Source organism: Oryctolagus cuniculus, chromosome 4 (assembly GCF_051225735.1).
Source record: "Oryctolagus cuniculus isolate XC-2025 breed Fujian yellow rabbit chromosome 4, ASM5122573v1, whole genome shotgun sequence".
NCBI lineage: Eukaryota > Metazoa > Chordata > Mammalia > Lagomorpha > Leporidae > Oryctolagus > Oryctolagus cuniculus.
The window spans coordinates 65,062,301-65,089,167 of record NC_142870.1 but is presented as its reverse complement, the minus strand read 5'-3'; the positions used below and the strand labels follow the sequence as shown (position 1 = coordinate 65,089,167).

Genomic DNA, 26,867 nt, shown 5'->3' with positions numbered 1-26,867 from the left:
AGAGAATTTCAAAACCTCAGCAGAAAACCTGAGGAAACAAAAAATATAGAAAGTATCATAGCAGACAAATTTATCTTTATTTTACTCTGCAAGTAATTCCAAAAACTTCCAAAGGGGGAGGTAGAAAGTGGAGGAAGAAGGGAGAGAGGGAAATACAATTACACTCTTAGAATTGTATCTATGAACTACGTGGAATCTGTTCTCTTTGTATTAATAGCACATTACCATGAGAATTGATGAGAACTGTGTTGTAATAATCATCATGCATTTTCTGTGACCCTAAGAATCTAATGTATTAATAAATTCCTTAAAAAATAAGTAGTTTCCAAAATTAAAAAGAGAAACTTTTAAAGTGTATGAAATACATAGCGTGTAAATAAATGAAGACCAACCAAATAAAAAATGCAAAATCCTATTTTCAGAGTTTATTAATAATCAAGGGAATCAGTTGTGTTTTGGCACAGATTCAAAGGCAGGCAGAACTTTCAAAGGAATGGGAGAACTTTATAGTGGAAAAAAGGAAAGTCTTCAAGTGTGTCCTGGTTAGAGGCTGTTGGCCTGGGGAAGCTGTAGGTAGGCTTACTAAAAACAGGGGGTCCTATGTGATGGGCTAGGAGATCACATTCGATTGTCTATGGTTGGTCCTAAGTTGGAAGTAAGGACAAAAATTAGGGTAGCTATCAATTGTTAGTCAAGTCGTTGCTTAGCTTTTTGGGTTGTTACTAGAGAGAGCAATCTGGTTTCCAGAATGTCAGACGTTTTCTCTATCTTGTTAAGTTCAACACCCAGGCATACAAATTAAACTGACAAAGCACAGATTAACAGAAGAAAAAAATGATTTTATACAAATAAGTAGGCTTCTCAATAACTGGCTAAACTTAGTAGTTAAAAGGGAGAAAGGAAAGGGGTTCTTAGAGCACAAATAGGTTTCTTTAGGAAAGAGCATTGAGCTGTAGGAGAATACATGTGAGATAAAAAAGCTTGTGAGATAAAAAAGCTTGTGATGATGACAGTTTATACCAGTGTAAGTGACCTTTCCATCTTTTATTTAGCCATGAAACTCCCCTGCAGGTGGGAGGTGGTTTATTGTAGCTTCACTTCCCAGAAGCTGCTGCTGTTAATCAGCTAAGACAAGCTCCAAGAAGGCTTTTTTCTGCATCTGTTGAATCCCAAATGTCTTCAGTTTAAAATAATCTTCCTATCAACTCTGGGTCCCCATAACTTACAACATACCAGCTTTCGGGGCTGTTTATTATAGATAAAGAAGTTGGTTTCCTATACAGGTTGCTGCAGGTCCTGAATCAGAATTCTATTTTTATGGATGGCCCAACCATTATTCATTTGTAGATTGAGTCCCTCCGCTTTTCAGGGAAGGAAGAACCGACCTTTTTCCTCTTTCTTTTCTTATAAATGTGAAATGAAATAAGCATTTTCTTATAAATGTGAAATGAAATAAGCATATGTGTGTGTATTTGAAGGAATTCAGGATGAATATGGAATACTTTCAGCATAGTCAGCTTCTCCTTTTCATTTCCATTTTAATTGTGCTACAATTAGATTCTTTTTGGGGAAGAACTGCATGCCTTAGCCAATAGACACAAAAAGAATGTAATGGAGAAGGATACAGGGGAAAAAAATCCAGAGACAAATGTAGGTATGTTAAAGTGAAGGATCTCGTCTCACCCAGGAAAAAGGAATCATGAGGGTCTCCAGCAAGACAGTGAAGAGAGACAGAGGAAGAAAATAATAGAACAAACAGAAAAAAAAAAAAAAACCTGAGGTTTAGTAATTCTAATTATCATTAACATCTTTACTTTCCAAAATGAATAACCAATTCTCTCTATGGATAAAAGCTACAGTGCCCCTCTGCTTTACCAGCTCTTATTTGAATTTTGCTATTATAAGATCTCATCACCGTTGAAAGAGAATATAGAGACTTTTAAGGACAAAATCATTTGACCAAAGCAAATAGCTAGATATAAAAGAAATAAAGTATTATTTGGGCCAGCATTGTGGCACAGTAGTTTAGGCGTGAGATGCCTGAGATGCCAGCATCTCATAGCAGAGTACTGGTTCAACTTCTGGCTGCTTAACTTCTGATCCAGCTTCTAGCAAAAGTGCCTGGGGAAGCAACAGAAGATGCCCCAAGTGCTTGGGCCCCTACCACCCATGTGAAAGACTGGATTGAAGTTCCTGGCTCCTGACTTTCGACTGGCTGAGCCCCAGCTGTAGTAGCCATTATAGGAGTAAATCAACAGAGGGAACATAGCTATTTCTCTGTCACTCTGCTTTCCAAATAAATAAATAAATCATTTAAAAATATATATATTATTAATGATATCAGAAGAAAGTAGAAGTGCAGTGCAAATGCAGTATTCTTTTTATATGGCATACTCCAAAAGTTTTCAAACTTTTGTCTTAATTTTTCTTAAGTAAATGCAGTTTAATTCATGTAATATGTATCGTCCATACCAAGAGAGTGGCAGAGTCAAGAGTGACTTGTCTTGGGAAAAAGTGTTGAAATGAGCTTTCATTTGGGAAGACTAATTGGCATCCAACTTGAAATTCTCAAGAAATTAGCCTATACATCTAGCCCATTAGCTTGTACTAAGAAACACTGGGCTACAGATCATACGCGCTATGGTTGAAAAGGAAAACAGTTATGTTGATTTTTTGTTGTTGTTGACAGGCAGAGTTAGACAGTGAGAGAGAGAGACAGAAAGAAAGGTCTTCCTTTTTCCATTGGTTCACCCCCCATGTGGCCGCTACTGCTAGCGAGTTGCGGCCAGCGTGCTGCACCAATCCGAAGCCAGGAGCCAGGTGCTTCTCCTGGTCTCCCATGGGGTGCAGGGCCCAAGCACCTGGGCCATCCTCCACTGCACTCCCGGGCCACAGCAGAGAGCTGGCCTGGAAGAGGAGCAACCAGGACAGAATCCAGAGCCCCGACCGGGACTAGAACCAGGGGTGCCAGTGCCAGAGGTAGAGGATTAGCCTAGTGAGCTGTGGTGCCGGCCAAGTTATGTTGATTTTTAATGAGAAATGTGATGGTCCCATAAATTGTAACTATTCATGATCAATTCAAAAGCATCATCAAGTGCCAAATAAGAAAGAATGTTCAGCATGGACTCTGTAAGAAAAACCTCATCAAACCCATTTACTGTTTTCCCCACAGCCTGCCAGGCACCATAGACAAGCACAACCAATGGAATGTTGTATATTTTCATACCAGAATATCTGATTTTCTCATCCACTAAAAGGTTTAAACTTATACAATAGCGATCACAAAGTCTGAGCAAAAGTCTGTATCCAACATGCTCAAAAATTTAAAAACTTAGTATTACCAGAAGGACATTTCAAGGTGTACCCGTTTAAAGGCAGATATTTGGTCACCGCCTCCATCCTCTGAAACCCTACCATTAGATAGGAAAAAGCACCTTCTCACCAGAAGATGGCTGGATTTCAGCCCATGCTTATCTCTGCTCAAACATCCTTGTGAAGGTCACAACTATATAAGCAAGTAGTCTGATTGCAACCCCCATCATCTCTCTGACTCCTTTTTCCCTGCTTTATACTTCCCCATAGCATACCACAGTTTAGCAATATACCATCCGATTTAACTTACTTTGCTTATTTTTTAGTGTCCTCACATTGGAATATATGCTCCATGATGACTAGGATTTTTGTGCATTTTGTTCAAGGCTGTGTCACCAGCACCTGGAATGCCTGATTCATCAGGATAGTGCTTACTAAATTTGTTTGTTTGTTGAAAGAAAAAACTATAGATAAAATGAGTCATATCAAAATGAAATAAATGAAGGCCAATAAAACATAGCTTTTGAAAACAAAAAGGAAGAGGATTTTTCTATTATCACCTAGATTGTCAACAATGTCCTAGTATGATAGCCAAGCTCACAAGATGATCAACTGGGACTCATTGACCATTACCTAGCCCTGAGCACCATCGCATGGTATTAAAATCTTTCCTCTTGCTCCTCCTTTTTGTCCTTTGTTTTGCTCTGCTTGAATTTACCAATACCAATACAATTTCTAAGGCAGCATCACATTTGCCCTCTAGTGATTTGCCACTCTTCAAAAGTCTGTGAAACCAGAATGAATTATGCGAATAGTCTCATCATTTTCCATGGTTTAAAATTTACATCTTTTTTGAAAGATTTCCAGGAAATTTCAACATAGTAAAAGTTACAATTAAAGACTACCATTTTATGGGCCAGAATTGTGGCACAGTGGGTTAAGCCACCACCTATGAGCCAGCACCCCATAGGAGTGCCTGTTTGAGTCCAGGCTGCTCTACTTCTGATCCAGGTCCTGCTATTGCGACTGGGAAAGCAACAGAAGATGGTTCAAGTTTTTAGAAACCTACACACATATAGGAGACCTGGAAGAAATTCCTAGCTCCTGGATTCAGCCTGGCCCAGGCCCCGGCTGTTGCAGCCAGTTGGGGAGTGAACCAGCAGATGGAAGATCTCTTTCTATCTCTCCTTCTCTCTCTGTAACTCTACCTTTCAAATAAATATTAAAAAAAAAAAAAAGCCTCTATTTTAAATGGAAGGAGGAAGTGGAGATAGGTGGAGACGTGATTCAAAGATTAGCAAATGATCTATTATTTAACTCTGAGCCAGTCATTTCAGAATCTTAGCATGTGTCTTTTCAGAAAAGTGTGTATTTTTGTTTTCTGTATCAGAATAACCATACTCAATTGTCTTCTGGCTTAACAACAGCTGTAACAAATTTTTAACTTTTTTTTCAAAATCATACCTCTTCCATTTGCCCCAATCCCTTCCATTCCTTCCTTTTTTAAAAAAAAAACACTGATTTATTTGTTTTATTTTTTTTTTAATTTTTTTTTTTTTTTTGACAGGCAGAGTGGACAGTAAGAGAGAGAGACAGAGAGAAAGGTCTTCCTTTGCCATTGGTTCACCCTCCAATGGCCGCCGCAGCCAGCTCACCGCACTGATCCAAAAGCCGGAGCCAGGTGCTTCTCCTGGTCTCTCATGGGGTGCAGGGCCCAAGCACTTGGGCCATCCTCCATTGCACTCCCTGGCCACAGCAGAGAGCTGGCCTGGAAGAGGGGCAACCGGGACAGAATCTGGCGCCCCAACCGGGACTAGAACCCGGTGTGCCGTCGCTGCAAGGCGGAGGATTAGCCTAGTGATCCACGGCGCCAGCCGATTTATTTGTTTTAAAGGTAGAGTTACAAAAAGAAAGAGGGAGAGACAGAGAGAGAGAGAGATCTTCCATCCTCTGGTTCACTCCCTAAATGGCTACAACAGCCAGGACTGGGCTAAGCCAAAGCCAGGAGCCAGGAGTTTCCTCCAGATCTCCCACATGAGTGCAGGGGCCAAGCACTCTGGGTGTAGGGACCCAAGCACTTGGGGCTATCTTCCACTGCCCTCCTAGGCACATCAGCAGAGAGCTAGATTGAAATTGGGGCAGCCGGGACTCGAACCAGTGCCATATGGGATGCCAGCATTACAGGCAGTGGCTTAACCCAGTATGCCATACCACCAGCCCCTTACCTTCCTTTCATAACTGCATTTCAGGATGAAATGGCCTGAGTCGTTGATCTCCCCCTTCTTATCCCCAAATACCATTCATTTCAACTGTTTTGGGTTTTTGGGTTTTTCTGTTTGTTGTTTTGTTTTGTTTTGTTTTGTTTTGTTTTGTTTTGTTTTGTTTTGTTTTCAGAGTTACAGAGAGAAGAGACAGAGAGTATCTTCCATCCACTGGTTCACTCTCCAAATGGCCACAACAGTCTTGGGTAGGCCAGGCCAGAGCCAAGATACAAGAGACAGGAGCTTCTTCCAAGTCTCCCACATGGGTGCAAGGACCCAATTATTCGGCCATCCTCTGTTGCTTCCTCAGGTGCATTAGCAAAGAGCTGGAACAGAAATGCAGAAATGGAGCAGCTGGGATTTGAACTGGCACCCATGTGGGATACTGGCACTACAGGCTGCAGTTTTATCCTCTACACCACAGGGCTGGCCCCTTAAATCACTTTAGTCAGACTTGCAACCACATATGTTCTCTCTTGATTTGTTTTCCTCCCAGGCTTCTCTGTCTCCATCCATTTGCTGGATCTTTTTCTCAGTTCTTAGATGGTGACTGTGTCTTCTTAGCTCTCTCCTCATACACTATTCTTGGACAATGACATTCTCCTTGTAATTAGCTCATGACTCCAGCCCAAAACTCTCTACAGAACTCCAGATTAATATGCCTCAAGTGGATATCTCTACCTACATGGTCTTTAGTCACATCAAGCATAAATGAACAAAACAGGGGTTGGCATTGTGTCATAGTGGACTAAAACCTCCACTTGTCATGCCAGCACCCCAGTTGGGTGCCAGTTCAAGTTCTGGCTGCTCCTCTTCTGATCAGGCTCTCTGCTATGACCTGGGAAAGCAGTAGAAGATGGCCCAAGTCCTTGGGCCCCTGTACCACATGGGAGACCCAGAGGAGGTTCCTGACTCCTGGCTTCGGATTAGCCCAGCCCCAGCCATTGCAGCCATGTGGGGAGTGAACTAGCAGATGGAAGACCTCTCTGTCTCTCCCTCTCTCTGTCTGTAACTCTACTTTTCAAAATAAATAAATAAAATATATTTTAAAAATAAATACACAAAACAAATCTTAAATTCTACTACAACAACTTCCATATTTTCCCCCTTTGGGCCCCCACTCTTCTCTGAGTGGCATCATCGTCCATTAAGTCAGGGCAAAAAACCTGGGAGTAGCCCTGACTCCTCTCTCACTTTAGCTTTGACATCTAAAAATGTCATGGTTTACATGTTGAATGTCTTGAGACACTAGCTCTGAGATGGTGTTCTGTGCATAGCAAGTTTATTATGGAGTGCCTTTGCAACCAATACCTGTAGAAGAAAGAGGAGGTGAGCAGGCAGAGAAGGAAAGTCGGTCTGGTACTGCAGGTCAATGACCACCTCATCTGACTCCCTGGAGGGCTGTAAACAGAGTGATTCTTCCTGCTTACCCTACGATGGGCAGAGATGGTAAAGCTTTATACTCTCACATCAGTACTGGCTCCCAGTTTTCAAAACCAAGTGCAAAAGGAAGATGTAGGACTGCTTATTTCAAAAGTAAGAAATCTAAGAGACTCCTACACTAATAGGAGAGCATTCAAGCATGAACCAGACCTTCTCTATGCATAATGCACTAGTGATTGCGTAGGTCTCACATACATGAAGTTAACTGTGCCTGTTGTGCACTAGTTACTGGATATGGACAAGATTTCTCTACAATTGTCAATGACACTTCCAGAAAGTGGAGCAACTGAACTTCTTTGCAGAGGTGTCTTGAATTGGGTCACAATATCCACCAGCCACCACACTTGCCAATTTTATCATCCTGAAATCTCTTGTATCAGATCTTTCCTCTCAAATGACTTTGCTCCTCTACTTCAATAGCATCCTCATAATATCTTGCTTTAACTACTGAAACAGTCTCATTGCTGTTATTTCTCTGTTTCTGTGCCAGCCTTCACATCCCTGTCTACTGCCAATGAGATTGTCATTCCAAATCTTTAAATAGTAAATGGTGTGCCAGCACTGTGCATTGTGAGTAAAACCGCCACCTGCAGTGCAGTTCGAATCCCGGCTGTTCCACTTCTGATCCAGCTCTCTGCTATGGCCTGGGAAAAGCAGTGTAAGATGGCCCAGGTTCCTGGGTCCTTGTATGCATCTGAGAGATCCAGAAAAAGCTCCAGGTTCATGGCTTCAGATCAGCCCAGCTCCAATCATTGGGGCCATCTGGGGAGTGAACCAGCAGATAGAAGACCTCTCTCTCTCTCTCTCTCTCTCTCTCAAGAATTATTGTATTTATTTGAAAGACAGAGTTGCAGAGAGAAGAGAAAGAGAGAGAGGTCTTCCATCCATCCGATGGTTCACTCCCCAGTTGGCCACAACAGCCAGAGCTGCACCTATCCGAAGCCAGGAACCAACAGCTTCGTCCAGGTCTCCCACGTGGGTGTAGGGGCCCAAGGACTAGCCGTCTTCTACTGCTTTCCCAGGCCATAGCAGAGAGCTGGATGGGAAGTGGAGCAGCCAGAACTCAAACCTGTGCCTATATGGGATGCTGGTCCTGCAGGCCAGGGCTTTAACCCACTGTACCACAATGCCAGCCTCAATCAGTCTCTCTCCCTCTCTCTCTCTCTCTGCCTCTCTGTAACTCTGCCTTTTGAATTAAAAAATACAACATTTTAAAAACAAAAATAGTAAATGGCTTTCCTTTGCATGTAGGATTAAAATCAAAACTAACATTTTTATAACTATTTTCCTTTAAATACTAGTCTTCAGAATCAAAAAAGGTGATGCTTTCCAATTTTTTGAGCTTTTTATAATTCATGTAATAAAATCCAAAATTATTTATGGTGTTGTTTTTATTATTTTTGATAACCACTCCTAAATATTAGTGATGTATTCCCCAGAATTCCAGGAGTAGCATGAAAATTTTTCCTATTAAAGAATGTAGTATTCAATCTGCAAATTGACCCATAAATAACACATAGCAGCCAATGCCTAGATGTATTTTATCTTGTTGATGATCATTAGATTCTTGTATTGTACATGTCATTTTAGCATTATCTGTAATATTAGTCAATGTTTTTGATTTTATACGTGGATTTTTATGAAACCTATTTCCCCAGTGGATCTGTGGATTAAAGGGGCATTACTTTAGTTAACTCATAATTGTACAAATTTATGGGGAACAATATGATGTCTCTTTACATGTACACAATATGAAATTACTGAATCAACATCAAGCATTTATCCTTCCATTGTGATGCAATATTTAAAATCCTTCCTTCAAGACAGCCGTTTGACACAGGGATTAAAACATAACTTACGGGGGCCAGCGCTGTGGTGTAACAGGTAAAAACACCGCCTGCAGTGCTGGCATCCCATACGGGCACCAGTTTGAGTCCCGGCTGCTCTACTTCCTATCCAGCTCTCTACTATGGCCTGGGAAAGCAGTGGAAGATGACTCATGTCCTTAGGCCCCTGCACCCACGTGGGAGAAGCTCCTGGCTCCTGGCTGTGGATCAGCACAGCTCTAGCTGTTGCAGCCAACTGGGGAGTGAACCAGGGATGAAAGACCTCTCTCTCTCTCTCTCTCTCTCTCTCTCTCTCTTCCTCTCCTCTCTCTGTGTAGCTCTGACTTTCAAATAAGTAAATAAATCTTTAAAAAAAAAAAAAACATAACTTGGAACTCCTATATCTCACCTCAGAGTGCCTGGCTCTCCTCTTTTTTATTTTAATTGACTTTTTTTTTTTTTAAGATTTCTTTATTTGTTTAACTGAAAGGCAGAGTTTCAAAGAGAGAGGGAGAGACAGAGAGAGAGAGAGATCTTCCATCCTCTAGTTAACTCCCCAGATGGCCTCACTGCCCAGGGCTGTACCCAAGCGAGGACCTAGGAGCTTCTTTTGGGTGTTCCACATGCATGCAGGGATCCAAGCTCTTGGGCCATTGTCTGCTGCTTTCCTAGACACATTATTACAGAATAGAGCAACTGGGACTTGGACTGGCACCCATATGAGATGCCAGCATCTGCATCTCAGGCAGTTGCTTCAGTGGCTATGCCGCAAGCCAGCCCCCTTGTCTTTCTCAATTCCAGCTTCCCGCCAATGTGGACCTTGGGTTCTTGCCACCCATCTGGAAGACCAGACTGATTACCCAGTTTCTGATTTCAGCCTCTCCAAGCCCTGGCTATTGCAGAATTTTGGGCTTCTGTCTGTCTGAAATAAATATATAAGTAATCTTTTTTACTGGTACATGTACATAGAGCATGTATCATGAATGGAGCTTGCAGGACTGCAAGTTGCTCTGGAAGTAAAGTGAGGTCTGAGTGACTGGGAAGGTGGAGGACATTACACTACTGTGCACTTAATAAATTCTTTACACTTAGGATATGGTAAATTTATTTAAAATTTTGTTTCTTCAAAAATAAATTAACTGGGGCCAATGCTGTGGCTCAGTGGGTTAATGCCCTGGCCTGAAGCGCCGGCATCCTATATGGGCGCCAGTTCGAGACCTGGCTGCTCCACTTCCCATCCAGCTCTCTGCTATGGCCTGGGAAAGCAGTAGAAGATGGCTCAAGTCCTTGGGCCCCTGCACCCATGTGGGAAACCCAGAAGAAGCTCCTGGCTGCTGGCTTCAATTGGTGCAGCTCCGGCCATTGTGGCCATCTGGGGAGTGAACCAGCGGATGGAAGACCTCTCTCTCTCTCTCTCTGCCTCTCCTCTCTCTCTGTGTAACTCTGACATTCAAATAAATAAATAAATCTTTTAAAAAATTAAAAAAATAAATTAACCTTGCCTTACTTTTTACCTCCTAAACCTCTTAATTTTTGTAAATGTTTTGACTCTTTTGTAATAACAACTTAAAATGCAAACATTTTGTAAAACAATAAAAAATATTCTTTCTTTATATCCTTATTCTATAAAGTTTTTCTATTTAAAAAAAGTTTTCATTTAAACACTTTAACTAAGACACAAACACACACATTAGCCTAGGCCTATGCAGTGTAAAGGTTGTTGATAGCACTGTCTTTCACTTCACATCTTGTCCCACTGGAAAGTCCTAAGGGGCAATATAAATGCATGGAGCTTTCATCGCCTATGATGACAATGCCTTCTGGACTTTTCCTGAAGGAACTTCCTTCCTTAGGCTGATGTTATAGTTAATATTTTTATATAAGTGCACTCTAAAATGATGATGAAAAAACAATACAATAAATGTATAAGGGGCCAGCACTGTGGTGCAGTTGCCTGGGCCTCCGCCTGAGGTGCTGGCATCCCACATGGATGCTGGTTCATGTTCTGGCTACTCCTCTTTTGATTCAGCTCTCATTGCTATGGCCTGGGAACACAATGGAAGCTGGCCTAAGTGCTTGGGCCCCTACACCCACATGGGGGACCCAGAGGAATCTCCTGGCTCCTGGCTTTGGATGGACCCAGTTCCTGCCATTGCAGCCCTTCAGGGAGTGAACCAGTGGATAGAGGACCTTTCTCTCTGTCTCTCCCTCTCTCTGTCTGTAATTCTACTTCTCAAATAAATAGTTGCTTACTAAGTATTATGAATGGTATATAGTTGTATGTGCTATTTTTTTGTGTGTGTGACTAGCAGTGCAGTAGGTCTGCTTTTACTGGCACCACCACAAACATGTGAGTAATGCATTAAACTGCACCATCTATAATGACTTTGACTTCACTAGGTGATAAGCATTTTTCAGTTCCATTTTAATCTCAGGGGACCACCAAGTATCCACAGTTCTTTGAGGACCAAAATGTTGCTAGGCAGTGTATGATTGCGTTAGCATCTAACTGCCTCCTTTGTTCTCTTCCAGTCCCTACTCCATTCCTACTTCCTAAAGCAAATCAGCTTCCAAGTGTATAATCTACTTGCATTCCAGTTTGATTTATATGAGTCCCTGCTGAAATTTCTTCAGTATGCCAACTAATGGTAGAACTGGGATTCAGATTGCACCAGGTCTGTTTATATAGTTTATGCTTTTCAAATGTTCTTAATGATTGTTTTCATTCCCTACTGACATAGCAGGATTGCTAAGAAAAAGAAAGCGTAATTATTTCTTCAAATCACTGAGTTTCCCACACTGCACCTTGACAGGGAGAAAAATGCCCTTGACAACAAAGCAAAACATCTAAATGAAGACGGACATTATATTTATTTATTTATTGAATAATGAAGCTACCTATTTCAACGTCTTATGGACATAAGAACTACATCTAGGATACAATCACTGAATATAGGTTTAACAGTGATAAATATCTTTGTAAATTTGACAGAAAGTTATTTGACAGCACAACCTGCGCTGGTACTGTACCAGGCTAAATGTGGTGATGTTTTTGCTATGGAAATACGCAGAAACTTCAAAAAGTTAATAGAAAAGTGGAACAAAATGTATGAGTTAATTTGGTGAAACAAACTTGAAATCCATGCTTACTTTTTGCATAATATATATTTTCCACATATTATAAAGTTTGTACCAAAAAACTTTTTGCAACAAAATAAGCTCACACTTAAAATTTTATGTTTCCATAACTTTTTGAGGTACCTTCATGTAACATATCATAGAAATGTAAAAAGTAAATATATTTCACTGGTGAACTATTACGTGTTTAAAAAATTATACCATCCCAGACCTCAGTGAGTGCATCAGTGAATGTGTCGTGTAATGTGGAATATATATCCAAAAATTATATATTAATTACTACTTCTTGGAAAACAGATCTAGTAGAGTATGCATAAATGTTTTTATATTCAAAAAAATCAAAATGAAGAAAGGGCGGGAATTTGGCACAGTGGTTAAGTCACAGCTTTTGATGCTCCGGGTCAGTGGTGAGTTCAAGTCCTGACAACTCAGGAGTTTTCAGCTGTTACACACCAGGAGACAGCAGAAGACAGCTCAGATGCTTGAGTCCCTGACACCCACAAGGGGCATCTGGATTAAGTTCCTGGCTCCTGGTTTTGGCCTAGCCCAGCCCTAGTTATTGCAGGTGTTTGGAGGGAGAATCAACAGATTAGAAGATGGATAATCTCTCTTCCTCTCCCTCTTCCCCCAACCCCAACTTTAAAATAACATGGAAATAAATTTCTTAAATACTGAAGAAACTGGGCTGTTCAAAGTAAGCAAAAGAAAATAATATTACCAATGCCTTCTTCCACTAAGAGATGAGTGAAAACTAAGAATGAGAAATTAGAAAACAATAGTATTCTAAATGAAAAAGTCCCTGAGTTTTATAGTAGAATAATCACATCATTTTGCAAACTGCTTTTTTCTTTAATTTGGGCATATCATCCAAAGAGTGGTTATTTCACTGACATTTCTCATGCTAATGGGCATTTTGATTGTTTCAATTTCTTTTTTACTATTTTAAATAAATATGCTTCAGAATATCTCTAAAAAGTACACTAAAACTTGGTATATCCTGGTTGCCTCTAGCAAAAATAAATTGCAGAATAGTCACTAGAGTTTGAGAAAACCCTTACTTTTCCCTGAATACCCTTTTGCACTATTTGAAATGTTCCTATCTGAAAATAATGTTTTTTTAAAAAAAATGCTTTGACTGCAATATCAGAATTAGGTAGCCATTAAAATTGAAAAAGAAAAAGCGGGGGGCCGGCGCTGTGGCATAGTGGATAAAGCTGCCGGCCTGTAGTGGACATCGCCAGTTTGAGTCCTGGCTGTTCCACTTCCCATCCTGCTCTCTGCTATGGCCTGGGAAAGCAATAGAAGGTGGCTTAAGTCCTTGGGCCCCTGCACCTGCATGGGAGACCAGAAGAAGCTCCTGGCTCCTGGCTTCTGGCTTCAGATCAGTGCAGCTCCTGCCATTGCAGCCATTTGGGTAGTGAACCAGCGAATGGAGGACCTCTTTCTCTTTCTCTCTGCCTCTCCTTCTCTCTCTGTGTAACTCAGACTTTCAAATAAATAAATCTAAGAAAGAAAGAAAGAAAGAAAGAAAGAAAGGAAGGAAGGAAGGAAGGAAGGAAGAAGAAGAAGAAGAAGAAGAAGAAGAAGAAGAAGAAGAAGAAGAAGAAGAAGAAGAAGAAGGGGAGGAAGGAAGGAAGGAAGGAAGGAAGGAAGGAAGGAAGGAAGGAAGGAAGGAAGGAAGGAAGGAAGGAAGGAAGGAAGGAAGGGAAAGAGAGAGAGAGAGAGAAAGCAAAGTTGGAAAACTTGTCTTCTTAGGCATACTTTTTGGTTGAAATCTACCAGGCACTGTGTTCAGAACCACACATTTATTGCCTCATTTTGCCTCCATTTAATCATCATGGTGCTCTTACAATACATGTCTTATTGTTGCCACTTTATAAATTTTATAAATTGAATTCAAGGAAATTGAGTGTAAAAAGTGAATTAATCTTCTCTAGTCCAGAGAGTGCCAGTGACAAAACCAAGATTTCAACCAGATTTATTCTGTTTTAAAAAACAAAAACCTTAGCTCTCAGCTACTGGGCGTAGTGACAACTCCACCTCCAGAGACAACGGACCTCTCCCATCACCAGCTCCAAGAGAGCTTTGAAAAATCCCTAGCAGCACTCCAGTGATCTGGGTTTCCCCTCCCCATGAGCTTTTGCACATTAGTCTTTTCTGCTTACAAATCTTCCCCTTTCCATTAATCCCCAGCTAACTTTCAATGATTAACTCAAGTTTTCATCTCCTCTGGTAATCTTTCCCTAAACTCCATACTGAGTTGAACACCTTTTGTCTGCCTTTGACATCATCTGGTGCTACCACTGTACTCAAGAAGGATTTATACTTTTTTTGTTTTCTTTTATTTTTAACTGAATCATTAAATGCACATATTTATGGAGCACTAAGAGGTATCTTGATATATACATAAAGTTATAATGTTTAATTTAGGGTAAATATAAGAATGTCTTCAGGCTGGCGCCGCAGCTCACTAGGCTAATCCTCCACCTAGCGGTGCCAGCACACCGGGTTCTAGTCCCGGTCAGGGCGCCGGATTCTGTCCCGGTTGCCCCTCTTCCAGGCCAGCTCTCTGCTGTGGCCAGGGAGTGCAGTGGAGGATAGCCCAAGTGCTTGGGCCCTGCACCCCATGGGAGACCAGGAAAAGCACCTGGCTCCTGCCATCGGATCAGCGCCGTGCGTCGGCCGCAGCACGCCGGCTGCAGCGGCCATTGGAGAGTGAACCAACAGCAAAAGGAAGACCTTTCTCTCTGTCTCTCTCTCTCACTATCCACTTTGCCTGTCCAAAAAAAAAAAACTCTTCAAACACTTGTCATCCTTTTTTTTTTTTTTTTTTTGGTGAAACATTAAAAAATCTTCTCTTCTAGCTTTTTTCCTCCTTGAAAAGAGACAGCAACAAACAGGTAGAGATGTCTTCCAGCTGCTAATTCATTCCCGAAAGGTCCACAACAGGTGAGACTAAGCCAGGCCAAAGGGAAGAAGTAGGAACCAGAAATTGAATCCAGGTCTCCCACATGGGTGGCAGAGGTCTAGCCTCTTGAGCCATCCATCGTCTGCCATCTCCTAATGACCTAAATGAAAGATCTCCACGAGTGAGATCCCAGTGGAAAGAACAGGTCATCAAAGAAGGAGTTACCTTTCTCTGAAGGGAGGAGAGAACTTCCACTTTGACTATGACCTTGTCTAAATATGATCAGAGTCAGTGAACTCAAAAGGCTTCCATAGCCTTGGCAACTCATGACAAGAGCCTAGGGTGATTACTGATGCCATAAACAAGAGTGTCAATTTGTTAAGTCAACAACAGGAGTCACTGTGCACTTACTCCTCATGTAGGATCTCTGTCCTTAGTGTGCTGTACATTGTGACTTAATGCTATAACTAGTTCTCAAACAGTGTTTTTCACTTTGTGTTTCCATGTGGGCGCAAACTGTTGAAATCTTTACTTAATATATGCTAAACTGATCTTCTGTATATAAGGAGAATTGAAAATGAATCGTGATGTGAATGGAAGGGGAGAGGGAGCGGAAAAGGGGAGGGTTGCAGGTGGAAGGGAAATTATGGGGGGGGAGCCATTGTAATCCATAAGCTGTACTTTGGAAATTTATATTCATTAAATAAAAGTTAAAAAAAAAAAAAAGAAAAAAAAAGTGGATGGAACTTGAACCCAAGAGCTCCAACTTGGGTTACAGGCATCCCAAGCAGCATCTTAAAAACTGCACCAAAAACTCATCCCTCTGTTAATGTGATATACATTGCACCTTATGTATAACATTATTGTTATCTATAGTCAGCCTACAGCGCAGTAGAATTCCTAAATGCTTCTTTTTTTGTTTGTTTTGTTTTGTATAGATAACTTTTATTTAATAAATATAAATTTCAAAAGTATAACTTTTGGATTTTAGCAGTTTTTCCCCCCATAACCACCTTCCCACCCATAAACCATCCCACCTCCTAACCCTCTCCCATCCCATCTTCATTAAGATTCATTTTCAATTCTCTTTATATACAGAAGATCAATTTAGTATATACTAAGTAAAGATTTCAACAGTTTGCACCCACACAGAAACACAAAGTATAAAGTACTGTTGCGTACTAGTTATACCATTAATTCACATAGTACAACACGTTAAGGACAGAGATCCCACATGGGGAGTAAGTGCACAGTGACTCCTCTTGTTGATTTAACAATTGACACTCTTATTTATGACATCAGTAATCACCCGAGGCTCTTGTCATGAGTTGCCAAGGCTATGGAGCCTCTTGAGTTCACAAACTCCGACCATATTTAGACAAGGCCATAATCAAAGTGGAAGTTCTCTCCTCCCTTCAGAGAAAGGTACCTCCTTCTTTGATGCCCCATTCTTTCCACTCCCAAATGCTTCTTTTTGCAATAACTTAGCAATAACTTAGTACCCATATGTCAATTTTCCCTATCCCTTCATCTCCCATACTCTCCATAGCCTCCAGTAACCTCCATTCTACTATCAAATTCTATGAGATTGGTGCTTTCAGATTCCACACATGAGAATATTCAGTAGGTACCTTTCTTTGTCTGGCTTATTTCTCTGCTGTTGTAAATGACAGAACTTCATCCTATATATGTATCAAATGTTTCCTATCTGTTCCTCAGTTGATGGACACTTAGGTGGTTTCCCTTTCCTGACTATGTGACTACTGCTATAATAACCATGAAGGTGCAGATGTCTCTTTGATAGACTGATTTCATTCCTTTGTGCATATACCTTGTAGTGAGATTGCCGGATCATCTAGCAGTTCTATTTTTAGTTTTTTTAAGAAACCTTCATGATGTCTCTCCATAATGGCTATAGTAACTTACATTCCAACCAAAAATATCCATGTTTCTTTTTCTTTACATCCTCATAACCTTGTATTCTGTTTTATCTTTTTGATAAAAGCCAGTTTAGTTCAAGAAATGTGAATTCTCATTGTGGTTTGATTTACATTTCCCTGATGATTAGTGATGTGATTTTTTTCATGTACTGATTGGTCATTTGTTTGTCCTTTTGAAAAAATGTTTATTCACGGGCCAGCGCCGCGGCTCAATAGGCTAATCCTCCACCTAGCGGCGCCCGCACACTGGGTTCTAGTCCCGGTCGGGGCGCCAGATTCTGTCCTGGTTGCCCCTCTTCCAGGCCAGCTCTCCGCCGTGGCCCAGGAGTGCAGCGGAGGATGGCCCAAGTGCTAGGGCCCTGCACCCCATGAGAGACCAGGAGAAGCACCTGGCTCCTGCCATCAGATCAGCGCGGTGCGCCGGCCGCGGCGGCCATTGGAGGGTGAACCAACGGCAAAGGAAGACCTTTCTCTCTGTCTCTCTCTCTCACTGTCCACTCTGCCTGTCAAAAAAAAAAAAAATGAAATGAATAAAAAAATCTCAAGAGATGAGAGATAGATATGGATACCCTTTCAAATAGTTGGTGGGAATGTAAACTGATACAACTGTTAGGGAAAACAGTGTGGTGATTCCTCAAAAAATTAGAACATTCTTATGTGGCCGGCACTGTGGGTAAAGCCACCACCTGCAGTGCTGGCATCCCATATGGGCCCCGAAGTGCTGGCATCCCATATGGGCCCTGATTCAAGTCCCAGCTACTCGGCTTCTGATCCAGCTCTCTGCTATGACCTGGAAAAGTGGAAAATGACCCAAGTGCTTGGGCCTCTGTACCCACATCGGAGACCAGAAGAAGCTCCTGGCTCCTGGCTTTGGATCATTGCAGCTTCAGCCATTGCAGCCATCTGGGGAGTGAACCAGTGGAGGGAAGACCTCTTTCTGCTTCTCTGTAACTCTGCCTTTCAAATAAATCAATAAATCTTTTTAAAAAAATTCTCACAATCCAGAAATCCAGCAGAGAGATGATCTCTTTCTGCCTTTCTCTCTCTCTCTCCCCCTCTCTCTTTCTCTCTCTCTCTCTGTAACTCTGACTTTCAAATAAATAAATCTTTTTTAAAAGATCTTATTTATTTGAGAGGTAGAGTTATAGACAGTGAGAGGGAAAGATAGAGAGAAAGATGTTCTGTCCACTGGTTCACTTTTCAATGGCCACAACGGCCAGAGCTGGGCCGATCTGAAGCCAGGAGCCAGGAGCTTCTTCCAGGTCTACCACACAGGTGCCCAAGCACTTAGGCCATCCTCCACTGCCTTCCTGGGCCACAGCAGAGAGCTGGATGGGAAGAGGAGCAACTGGGATTAGAACGGGCACCCATATGGGATTCCGGCGCCACAGGCAGTGGATTAACCCACTGCGCCACAGCACTGGCCCCAAATGAATCGTCAAAAGAAGAAAAAGTGCTGTAAGTGTTTAGTTTAAATCAACTTTCTAAAATATAAAGTGCTTCAAAATGTTTGTGGGAAATGAGAATTAATAATGTTTATTTGCCACAAAAAACCTTGAAATCCATTCATTCTTTTTTCATAGTACACATTTCCCATGAATTTTTTGAAGTCCCTTGGTATGTATGAGTCTCAATTTTTTGCACCAAAATAACTTTTATTTTTTAATTCCATTTTTTCAACAATTTTTGAAGTACCCTTGTATCACTACTTATTTAAGAGAAAAAATATGAAATCTATCTTATTCTCTAGATTTTCTAAACTTTGAGACTCAATAACTGTTAGCATTCTAAATCTGTAGCTTGACAACTTGAAAACAAAGCAAAAGCATTGAAACTGCCCATGAAGAATCAGCATAGAATGATAATTTCATGCAAATGCAAATCAAATCTAAATTTCATTCAAAGCTAATATAGAACTAATCAGATTAGGAGGAGATGAAAACTTAAGACTCGTTTTCCTTATTTATAACAAATATTAATACTCATTGACCAATATTTTAAGAGACCTACGAGATATTTTATGAAATCTTTGACAGTGCTTTTTGCAGAGGGAGGTACAAGTGAAGGTGGGGTGGGGACTGGGCTTGTTACAGGCCATTGATTGTGTTTTACAACAGTGTTATAGGCTGACTTCTTCCTAACATTCCAACTATGGAAAAAATGTTCTACTCTCTAAGTCCATTCAGATGATGTTCTCATGACATCTTTGAGTTCAGGCCAAGTGTAACTGGATTCATTCAGGAATCAGCTCGCTCATTGTGTAACATCTGGGCTTTTGTAAATGGGCCTTGCTCATTCTTGAGATCACATTACCATCATGAGCACCATTCTTGGATACTTTGGTTTACAATTTCAGTTGCTTTTCTTTTTTGTGAGGCTCTGTGTCTACATCTGTGTTGGTACTGAAGAGGTCCAGTGGGCTTCGGCTCTTCTGTTCCACAGAAGTGTCTGCCCTTCCCAAGCTCACCTAAGTGTTCTTGGATACTTTCCCTTTAGTTCCCTTCCTGGGAATTATGTGGCTTATCCAGCATTCCTACTGTCATCTCCCACATATTTAATGCAGTCAGTAACTTCAATACATGAGCACTGTTCTTTATATTTATATGCCTCATTCCAAATCTAGTTCCTGCTTTAGGGCCTTAACATTAGTTCTGTCCTCTGTCTAGCATGTTTTTGTCTCAATTCTTAATGCAATTGGCTCCTTGGTACTCAATTCTTCATTTATATGTTCTTTCCTTAGAGAATCTTTACCAAACCACCCAATCTAAAGCAGCCTTTCAGACACTGTATTTCATCAATTGATGTCATATTTCCCCAGCACAGGTTCTTGTCTAAAATGATTTGATCAGGGGCTGGCCTGTGGCATAGTGGATAAAGCCGCTGTCTGCAGTGCCAGCATCGCTTATGGCCACCAGTTCAAGTCCCAGCTGCTCCACTTCCGATCAGCTCTCTGCTGTGGCCTGGGAAAGCAGTAGAAGATGGCCCAAGGACTTGGGTCCCTGCACCTACATGGGAGACCTGGAAGAAGCTCTTTGCTTCTTTCAGGCTATTTTTGGCTTTTTGGGGAGAGAACCAGTGTATGAAAGACCTTTTTCTCTGTCTCTCCCTCTCTCTGTCTATAACTCTACCTCTCAAATAAATAATTAATAAATAAATCTTTAAAGAAAAAAAAAGAAAGTATATTTACAAGTTGATCTCTAAGAAAATTTTGTTGTAGTGCTGGATAATTCATTACCAATATACAATCTACCAAATTTGCACAAAAGGAAAGATAAGTTTATTTTGGTGCAGTTTTTTTTAAAATCTATGCATACTTTTTTCACAATATGTATTTTTCATAAATTTTTGAAGCACCCTCACATTTCTTGATTTCTATCTGGAAAAAAATTATTTGTTTTGCCTTTTAAGCACTGCTGATAATCTGATAAACCATAACAATCTTAAGAGGAAAATAAATTTTTTGTGTTTTACACTATAATCCATTGCAATAGAGCCAGCACACCATTTAGGTTCTATATAAACTGCCTTCTCACATTCCCAATTGCACATTCAATTCCAGCTGTATAGTACACATCTGCTTAAAACAGCCTTTTATTTTTTAAACTGTATCTCTGGTTTCCAGATATAACATGACTCATTTCTGTCTGTTGTGCTCCTTCTCCTTATAGAGAGATGAAGAGATCATCTGCTTCTTGAACTTTTGTTTAGCTTGTTAGGTACTTAGGTTGACTCAAATGTGCCAGATGTTATCCAACTGGCAAAACACTGCTTTCTTACCCATCTGTGTGCTGATCTCTCCATTTAATTCTCCAGCTGTATTGCTCTCTGCCTCCTTGTATAAATAACAATATTGAAATGTTTCCCAAGAAATGTGTCACTTCTTAGCTTTTACTTCCTCATCCACAAGGACCTTGGAGTCATCTGCTCTTGCCTCCCAGGATCCCCTTGTTTATCTCATATGGTATTAAAATCATCACAGTTGCACACTGACATCCCATCTGTACGAGTAAGACAGTTCTGAAGCTAATCAGCTGAGATTATAGCTTACTTCTAAATTCAGCTAGGCACTGTGAAGAGCTTTAGCAAAGATGTTTACCTTCTCTGAAGAATGCTCACAGATGATTTATGCAAACTAAGAGCAAGTCACACTGTATTAGCATCAGTGAATGATGACAGTACAGTTGTCCCTTGGTGTCTGTGGAAGACAGGATATCAAAGTCTGCAGCTGTTCAGGCCCATCATATAAAATGGGGTACTATTTATATGTTACCAATGCAAATACTACTACATACTTTACATCATCTGTAGATAACTTATATAGTCAATATAATTAAATGATATATAAGTAATTATTACACTGTATATTGTAGAGAACAATGACAAGTCTGTATATGTTCAGTACAAATGCAGCTTTTTAAAAGATTTTTTATTTAATCAAAAGTCTGAGTTATGCAGTGAGAGGGAGAGACAGATAAAGAGATCTCCCAGCTGCAGATTCACTCCACAATTGACCTCAATCACCAGGGCTGGCCAGGCTGAAGCCAGGAACCCAAAACTCCATTCAGGCCTTCCATATGGGTGGCAGGGACCCAAGCACTTGGGCCATCTTCAGCTGCTTTCCCAGGAACATTAGCAGGGATCTGGATTGGAAGTGGAGCAGCAGGGGTAGGCAAGATCCATGCTGTTTCCCAGGATCTAAATTAGCAGGAAACTAGACCTAGTGGTACACCTGGGACTTAAATCCAGGAGTGCTAATCGGGGATGCAGTTGTGCTAAGTGGTGCCTTAACCATTGCAACAAAAGCCCACCACTGACTTTGTTTCTGTCACTCCTCCCACATTCACTGCCTATAACCCTTCTTTAGAGAATTTTCCTACACTTATGGGATGATTCTTTAACCTTTATTATGTACCATCAGCCTATATATAGGAAACCCATACAGATTTAAACCAAGCAAGCAATATATTATTTATGCTAATTTGGAAAGTACTATGTCTTTGAAACATTCACAGAACTGAAAACTTGGGAAATAATGGGTAATCTGGACACACTCTACAAGGAAATTTTAATTCTTTCCATTTAATTGTAAAATTTAGAATAGGGACTGGGGGGTAGGGGGAGAACAGTTCTGTGGTGTAGCAGGTTAATTCATGGACTGCAGTGCTGGATTACCATTTCCAATCCAGCTCCCTGCCAATGCACCTGAGAAAGCAACAAAGAATGGTCCAATCCTTGAGCCCCTGCACCCCCTTGGGAGATCTGAAATAATGTCCTGACTTCGGTGTGACACAGCCCCAGTGAATGAAAGATCTCTGTAACTCCTTTTCTCTCTGAAGCTCTGCCTTTGCAGCCTCAAACCGGCACCCATACAGATGCCAGAAGTAGCAGTGGCAGCTGGAAGGAAGGAAGGAAGGAAGGAAGGAAGGAAGGAAGGAAGGAAGGAAGAAGGAAGGAAGGAAGAAGGAAGGAAGGAGGGAAGGAAGGAAGGAAGGAAGGAAGGAAGGAAGGAAGGAAGGAAGGAAGGAAGGAAGGAAGAAGGAAGAAGGAAGGAAGGAAGAAGGAAGGAAGGAGGGAAGGAAGGAAGGAAGGAAGGAAGGAAGGAAGGAAGGAAGGAAGGAAGAAGGAAGGAAGGAAGAAGGAAGGAAGAAGGAAGGAGGGAGGGAAGGAAGGAAGGAAGGAAGGAAGGAAGGAAGGAAGGAAGGAGGGAAGGAAGGAAGGAAGGAAGGAAGGAAGGAAGGAGGAAGGAAGGAAGAAGGAAGGAAGGAGGGAAGGAAGGAAGGAAGGAAGGAAGGAAGGAAGGAAGGAAGGAAGGAAGGAAGGAGAGAAGGAGGGAAGGGAGGGAGAGAGGGAGGGAAAGAAAGAAAGAGGGAAAGAAAGAAAGATGGACGGCGCCGCGGCTCAATAGGCTAATCCTCCGCCTGTGGCGCCAGCACACAGGGTTCTAGTCCCGGTTGGGATGCCGGATTCTGTCCTGGTTGCCCCTCTTCCAGTCCAGCTCTCTGCTGTGGCCCGGGAGTGCAGTGGAGGATGGCCCAAGTGCTTGGGCCCTGCACCCACATGTGAGACCAGGAGAAGCACCTGGCTCCTGGCTTCGGATCAGCGTGTGAGAGGCCAGAGCCACGCCATGACAGGCTTCTCACAAGACAAAAAAACTGACTAGACCCAGGATGCGCCTGGTGTGAGAAGATAAAACCTGACAGCGCACAGTCCTTGGTCTGCTCCACAGGAGCAGGTAGAGGCAGCCAATAAGGTGGGCCGTCCTTGGTCCTGCAGGGCCAGGGGAAGGAAGGAATGCGGACGTAATACTTGTTTGCCTGGGAACTATAAAAACCCCCGAGAACAAAGAGAAGGGGGTCTTGGTCTCCCAGCACTACACCGAACGGGAGGTCAGGCCCCAGCATGCTGGACCTACAAATAAAGTCCCTTTGTTCTTTGCATTACAGTGAGTCTCGCTGGTTCTTTCTATCTGGGCAATCTGGAAAGCAACAAGCGCTGCCACAACAAGCGCCGCCGCAACGCGCTACCGCAATGCGCTGCCGCAACACGCTGCCGCAACGCACTGCCGCAACGCGCGACTGCAATGGCCGCGGCGGCCATTGGAGGGTGAACCAACGGCAAAAGGAAGACCTTTCTCTCTGTCTCTCTCTCCCACTGTCCACTCTGCCTGTCAAAAAAAAAAGGAAGGAAGAAAAAGAATGAAAGAAGTAGAGATGAAATTTGTGGCACAGTGGGTTTAGTCACTTCTTTGAAAGCCTGCATCCCATATCAGAGTGTGAGTTAGAGTCCTAGCCACTCCACTACCAATCCAGTTTCCTGATGATATGCCTGGGAAATAGCTGATGATGATCCAACAATTTGAGTCCCTGCAACCCACATGAAAAACTTGAATGGAATTCTTGGCTTGTTGTTTCACTTTGTCCTTTGCTTCAGTTTGGCCCAGCCATGGCTGTGGCAAGCATTTGGCAAGTGAACCAGTAGGTGGTGCAACTCTCTCCCCCTCTTGTTCTCATTCTGTCTTTATATATATATAATAAAATATATATTTATATATTAAATATTATATTAATGTTATTAAATAAAATATTAAATATTATATTTAATATATTAATATATTTAATATTATGTGTTGTAGAATATATAATAAAATATGTATAATAAAATATGGGGCCGGCGCTGTGGTATAGTGGGTAAAGCCACCGTCTACAGTTCCCTCATCCCAAATGGGCGCTGGTTTGAACCCCGGCTGCTCCACTTCCAACCTAGATTTCTGTTATGGCCTGGGAAAGCAGTAGAAGATGGCCCAAGTCCTTGGGCCCCTGCACCTGCATGGGAGACCCGGAAGAAGCTCCTGGTTCCTGTGGCTTCGGATCGGCCCAGCTCGGCCATTTCAGACAACTGAGGAGTGAATCAATGGATGGAAGACTTCTCTCTCTCTCTGTGTCTCCTCTCTGTGTAACTCTGACTTTCAAATAAATAAATAAATATTTAAAAATATATATAATGCCGGCGCCGCAGCTCACTAGGCTAATCCTCCGCCTTGCGGCGCCAGCACACCAGGTTCTAGTCCAGGTCAGGGCGCCGGATTCTGTCCCGGTTGCCCCTCTTCCAGGCCAGCTCTCTGCTGTGGCCAGGGAGTACAGTGGAGGATGGCCCAAGTGCTTGGGCCCTGCACCCCATGGAAGACCAGGAGAAGTACTTGGCTCCTGCCTTCGGATCAGCGTGGTGCGCCAGTGCGCCGGCCACAGCGCGCCAGCCTCGGCAGCCATTGGAAGGTGAACCAACGGCAAAGGAAGACCTTTCTCTCTGTCTCTCTCTCTCACTGTCCACTCTGCCTGTCAATAAATAAATAAATAAATAGTACATTTCAATTAATTTAAAAATATATATATAATAAAATAAATTGTTTAATAAAAAGCTGATGGGTTAGCAGCTAGCAATACTGGTCAATGAATTGGTGGGCATGAAGTTGAGCAGGATAGGCAAGGGGTTCTTTCTCATTCACTAGCTGTTATGAATTCATCATTCTATATTAACAAATACACACCTACATCATCCATCACAATGAAGTCCAGTAGCCCATTGATTGGCTACATTAATGTTTCTCAAAACAGGGTCCCTAGACCAGCAGAATCAGCATGACCTGGAACTATCAGGAATGTAAATACCCCTACTCCACTCCACGTTGACTGAAACAGAAACTGTGGGTGAAACTGATATGGGAAATGAATATAGCAATTTTTCATCCAGGTCTTTGCCTCCCACAGAAACAGAAATACTAACCGAGTGCTAGTACTGTGTACAAATTGGAACCAAGTTCATTTGGCAACGATGGAATCGATGTACATTCACCCACGGGTGTGAGTTTCCCCACAGAGAGAGATACCCAAAATGAGTGGGTCAAAGAATTGTCCATAAATGACAGAAAGGGAAAAACTGAGAACGGTACCTGTAACCGGGTACAGATCCCTCCGCAGCGGAAAAGAGCGCAGACGAGAGCCATCCGTCAGAGGGTAGTCCTCAGTGGAAGCACAGCAGCTCCTCTGAGCAAGGTCCGTGGTGGAAAGAGTGCTCTCTCCGGGGCCAGCGTTGGTGTGTAGTAGGTTAGGCCCCTGCTTGCAGCGCCAGCATCCCATGTGGGTGCCAGTTTGAGTCCCGGCAGCTCCTCCTCTAGTCCAGCTCCCTGCTCATTGTCTGGGAGGGCAGTGAAGAATGGCGCAAGCGCATGGGCCCCAGCACCCGGAAGAGACTCCTCACTCCTGGCACTCAGGGAAGGATCCTGGCTCCTGGCACCCGGAAGAGGCTTCTGGCTCCTGGAACCCAGAAGAGGCTCCTAGCTCCTGGCTTCAGATTAGCCCAGCTCTAGCCATTGCGGCCATTTGGGGAGCGGGCCAGTGAATGGAAGACCTCTCTCTCTGTATCTCCCTCTCTCTGTCTGTAACTCTGCCTTTCAAATCAAGAAATAAATCTTTTAATTAGAGAGGGTGCTGACACCGCAGGCAAAGGCTTAGCCTGCTACACCACAGCACGGTTCCCTTTCCACCTCTTTTTATAAGGAAGTGGGTGGTACCCCAATCACATATGCAAATAGGATGAGGTCTTAGAAGGTGCGCTCTGGTCCCAGCTGTGTCAGGTGCATCCTGGGAAAGTAGGTGTATCAAAATGACAGTTAAAGAGATATGGACTGGTTCTGTGGCGACGTGGGTAAAGCCGCCACCTGCAATGCCGGCATCCCATGTGAACACCAGTGCAAGACTCAGTTGCTCCACTTCTGATCCAGCTCTCTGCTGTGGCCTGGGAAAGCAGTGGAAGATGGTCCAAGTTCTTGGGCCCCTTCACCTACGTGGGAGACCCGGAAGAAGCTCCTGGCTTCAGATCAGCGCAGCCCCAGCCGTTGCAGCCATGTGGGGAATGAACAGGTAGATGGAAGATCTTTCTCTCTCTGCTTCTGCCTCTCTGTAACTCTACCTTTCAAATAAATAAATAAATCTTAGAAGGAAAAAAAAGAGAGATAGGGAAAGATAATCATTCCAGTTTGGGGACCAGCACTGTGGCATAGCAAGTAAAGCAGCCAGACGCTGGCATTTCATATAGGCGCCTATTGGAGTACTGACTGCTCCACTTCTTTTATTTATTTATTTATTGGCAGGCAGAATTAGACAGTGAGAGAGAGAGAGAGAGAGAGAGACAGAGAAAGGTCTTCCTTTTCTGTTGGTTCACCACCCAAGTGGCCACCGCCACAGCTGGCGCGTTGCGGCCAGCGCGCTGCACCGATCTGAAGCCAGGAGCCAGTTGCTTCCTCCTGGTCTCCCATGCAGGTGCAGGACCCAAGGACTTGGACTATCCTCTACTGCACTCCTGGGCCACAGCAGAGAGCTGGACTGGAAGAGGAGCAACAGGGACAGAATCTGGCACCCCAACCGGGACTAGAACCCAGGGTGCCGGCGCCGCAGGCGGAGGATTAACCTAGCGAGCCGCGACACCAGCCATACTGCTCTACTTCTGATCCAACTCTCTGCTATGGTCTGGGAAAGCAGTGGAA

General features: G+C 42.6%; 1 long non-coding RNA gene across 1 annotated transcript in view; it reads right to left on the bottom strand.

Annotated features, from left to right (window-relative positions):
- LOC149126999 (uncharacterized) overlaps positions 1-25,863 on the bottom strand; it is a 101,467-nt gene extending 75,604 nt beyond the window's left edge. The window contains exon 1 of the long non-coding RNA XR_016232094.1: positions 25,275-25,863. This is a non-coding gene — a long non-coding RNA (uncharacterized LOC149126999). The remainder of the gene's footprint in view (positions 1-25,274) is intronic.
- Between the last annotated feature and the right edge of the window lie 1,004 nt (positions 25,864-26,867).